The sequence below is a fragment of the Cibotium barometz genome, chromosome 46, assembly GCF_041138505.1.
Source record: "Cibotium barometz isolate CiBa-2024 chromosome 46, ASM4113850v1, whole genome shotgun sequence".
NCBI lineage: Eukaryota > Viridiplantae > Streptophyta > Polypodiopsida > Cyatheales > Cibotiaceae > Cibotium > Cibotium barometz.
Genome location: NC_141091.1, coordinates 28,022,189 through 28,026,677, shown reverse-complemented (window position 1 = coordinate 28,026,677; position 4,489 = coordinate 28,022,189).

The window sequence follows — 4,489 nt, the reverse complement described above, 5'->3', positions numbered from 1 at the left end:
ATGAGATTGTAGGTTTTTTGACCGTGAAAAGGGTTATTCCGTGAGATGCCTAAACCCGTGAAAGTTAATCCCATGAAATGGTGTTTCCATGAAAGTGCAGGCCGTGAACTGGAATTCTGTGAAATGTAATTCCGTGAGATGGAATTCCGTGAAAGTGCACTTCCGTGAGATGTAGTTCCGTGAGATGGAATTCCGTGAGTTTAGGCCGTGATGAAATTTTGTGAGATTGCAGGTTTTGACCTCGTGAAGTTGCATGTTTTGACCCTGATAGTTTTTTGATTTTAATTGATTTTATGGGTTAGCTAGGTCATGACTTGTGAGCAACAGCTTCTTGTGCACTTATTTTTCACATCTAGAGGGGAGACACGAGCATTGTTATTTTGTCCTTGAAGCACTCATAAGTCTCCATTTTTACAGACGTGGGTATTGAGTCTTGAATTTGTTTCTCAAATGTTGTCGAGGCAGTAGGTAAGACTACTAATTGTTTTCTTGAACACACAAGCTCTTATGTTGGTGTTGAATGTACGAGAGTGGTTGAGTGATTTTCTTGTTGTTGCTTGGGCCTCCATTCTTGCTGAACTTTCGGTGAAGCCATTGGGGTTGAAGTCGGTGGTGAGGTTTTCTTCACATTGTTCAATTTCAGCAACCATATGATGGAATTACCATTATAGTATCCTTGTTGTTGAAGCACATGCACAGGCACCCATCTTTGATGAACATTATAGACTGGTGGCCGATGTGCTTGGTGCGCTGAGGCTTCCTTCTTTGTGCATGCTTAGGGGACTTTGTGATGCACTTGGGTACCCAAGTTTTGATATTTGGTAGTGCCCATGTGCCTACAGTAGTGTTTTTGGTGCCACACTTGTTGATTTGGTGGAGTTCTTTGAGGAACTCGCATAGGCTCTTGTGGACAGTGTTGTGGAGTACTTTTCTTCTCGCTTGGTCTCCAAGTGCTGTGTTGAGGAGGAAGAGGCTTTGACTGTCAAGGCACCCAAATTTGATTTGCACCTTTATAGTAGCCTTGAGCTACAAGTAGCTGCTTCTCCACCCACATCTTGATACTATTAAGATACCGTGACTGTGGTTGCCTTGGTGGAGTTTTCTTTTGGGTTGATGTGGAAGGTTTGGGGCCCTCCTTGACTTTGGTTGGTGCTGAGGCTGCAGGTTTGAGACTCATGGGCATTGTTGATGATGATGAGGCTACAATCCTTTATGGAGTGGCTGTCGATGATGAGGCCTTTGAGCATGTGGTTGTCTCCTTTGGTGAGGTTTGTCGATGAAGATGCATAGGCTCCGGGGCCTTCCCTTTGAGTTCCTTGTTAGAGATTGATGGTTGGGGGCTGTGGGAACTTCTTCTTAGGAATAGCTGTTGATTACAAAGTTTTGGCATCAAACATCGTAGGTGAGGGGTTGAAGGAGTAAATACTCTAATGGAGTGAGTTGTTGACACAGATGGTAATGTAGAGGGGATTTTATGGAAGACGCTTGTTTCCTTTTGCATTGAGCATCATAGATATCCATTAAAGTTGGATTGTAGGTTGAAGGAGTAGATACTCTAATGGAGGTTGAAGGAGTAGGTTGAAGGAGTAGATACTCTAATGGAGTCAGTTGTTGAGATAGATGGTAATGTAGAGGGGCTTTTATGGAAGAGGCTTGTTTCCTTTTGCATTGAGCATCATAGATATCCATTAAAGTTGGATCCTCTTCCTTGCAGTATGGTATTATAAACTTTTTGTCTTTGACTAACATGATGGCTCTATCGCTAGAAAAGCACAGTGGTGCTTGGGCAGCAATAGTCCATTTATGCCCTAAGATCAAATCTTCTTCTAACACATACTCAACCACCAAAAACTTACAAGTAAGGGGGTTAGTTTCAATATACATTGTATGTTCAAAGTACCCCAAACATGGCATGTTCAAGTCTTGTGTAAAGTTTATTCTTTTTGGATGGGCTATGAGTGTTGGTTGACCTAACAAATCCCATAGCTCGAGGGTCATGAGATTGTGTTCTCATACTGGATAAAGCTGTGCTTGAGCTACGGTGACTTTGAATCCAACCATACTCCTAGGGATCTTTTCAGTAAGATATGTTAGAAGTTCCAGCTCCTCCAAGGTCTCTTCCTCTCGTAATAGCAATTGTACATTGCCTGGTGTTCAAGGTGACTCTTTGCATGGATTCATCTATTGAATACAACGATTCACCTATCCAAGTTTCACCAAGGACAACATCATACTCTAGGGAATCTAGGGTAACATGGAATGTGAATTCCATATCGTTATCGATTGTTTGAGTAGTGTAGTTAAAGTAACCTAGAACTTTAATGTTTTGTCCATTGGCTCCTCTTGCAAGACTATTGTCTGCCGGGATGAGTTTAGGTTGTCCCAATGACACCCAAGTGTCTATTGTCATGATGTTATGACTAGCTCAAGGGCTAATCAGTGTGTGTTTGCGCTTAACATCATTGTCTGTAGTAGGGAAATCCAACCATACCATGATAGAATCTTCCAAAGGAGCCATGGATGTTTTAGTTTTTGTTTCGGCTTCAGATCCTATTTCTGTTTCATACTCCCATTCACTTTCATCCTCTGTTTGGCTCTCAGCTTTTTCAAGAGTACCCAATGTGTATACTGGCACACTTGGCCCTCTGACAATTCTTAATGAGGTATGTTTGGAAATGTGTGAATCCTCATAGTCCTGTTCTATGGAGTTCTTTATGTCTTGGTATAACTTCAGTTGAGCCCTTAATGGTGCAAGTGCGGATGTTATGCTGGCTTCACCAACCATGAGAGAAGAGCATTTCTCCAAATGAGGTTTTGAGAGACTCTTTTAATCTTGTAAGGGAATTATCGAATTCCTCACATGCTTTCACACGCGTATAGTTTGTGCAATCTATCTCAAATGACTCTTCTATAGAGAGTATTTCTTCCTCTTGAAAGGGGAAGCGGTACTCCTCTGGGCTTTTTTTTTGTTGCTTTTTTAGGATTGGCATTATGAGGCTCAATCACAACCGGTGACACTGTAAGACATTCAACCAAGCTAAGAATGCTCTCTTGAGCTTGCATTTTGTGTTCCGCATGTCATGTGATCATTATTATCTATTTGGGGTGGTTGGGTGGGTTCTAGTTTCTTGATTGGTCTATGTGGTGCACTGAGTGAAGAGTAAGAACTTGTTTCATCCTCACTTAGTGATGTACTAGAACTTGTTTCATTTTTTGACTTTCTTTGGTTTGTTAGTTTTTCATTATTTTTACCCATGCGACGAGATTGATTTTTCTTTTGGGCTTTTGTATCCTGTGTCACACATATGGGTGTTGTGGTTTGTGTGGTGGCTTTTGATGTGGATGCTTTTGCATCCTGTATAGCTTTTAGCACTTTTGTGTTTTGTGTTTATGTCCCCTTTTGGGTTTATGTCCTCCACAAGCCCCTTTTCCCTATCCTTTAATTCAACCTTGGTTTTGATAGTTTGGTGTCCCTTGTTTTTCTTGGGCTTAGGAGGTTTTTCTTTTCCTTTTGGATTCTGCTTTAAAGCATGTTTTTCTACCCATGTTGAGGTATTGTCTTTTGCATTCTTTTTTATTGTTTCTCATGCCTTGGCTTGTAAACGTGTAAGCACATTCAAGGGCACTGTGGATAATTGCCTGTTTTGTACACTTAAGATGTTAAGAGTTGTATTTTGTGAGACGAGTTGCATTGACGCAACTTATCTTGGGAAATCTTGGAACATGTGTTCAATGCCACATCATTCACACATGGGTTGCAAGGGGTTAATGACTATGGGCATAGAAGTATTCCAAACTGTGCACTCTTCCACCTTGTGAGGTCCACGACAATAGAAACACTGAAGTGTTTGATTAACTGCTTCCTGAGCAATTTCTACCTTTTGGAGGGTTTCAGTTTGGTGCACGAGAGATGGAGGTTTTGAGTCAATTGTGGATGAAGCGGAACACTTTTTAGTATCATGGTCAAAGATATTACAATATATGTAATATAGAAGAACAGTTACCTTGTATGCACAACGGGGATTGGGATGGTTGTAGTGATTGCACTCAACACAAGGCATTTCGTTCCTCACTTGTAGAGCCATTAAAGATGTCTGGTTTTGAAGGTTTTCATTCTCTCTTAGATATGTTGATTGTTGGAAGGTTTTAAGCAAGGCTCTATAGAGTTTGGGGAATGTCAATTCCGAGATCAATCTTTCTTTTGCCATTGCTTCATTTGGTTTAGATGAGGAACACCTCGTAGCATGATCATCTTCCAGCATGTTGTCATCTAAACGTATTGCTTCTTTACAACATTGATCCAATGTTTCCGGATTGGATACAATAATCAAGTTGTGTAAGTTGTTATTCTTCAAGCCATCTTGAAACATCTCTTCAATTGAACATCGTTTAATTTTTCCCATGACTCACAATGTGAGTCCAAGAGTTTTATTCGAAGGATTAAATCTCTAATGGATTCATTTGGTTGACGCTCAATTGAATAGAGTTT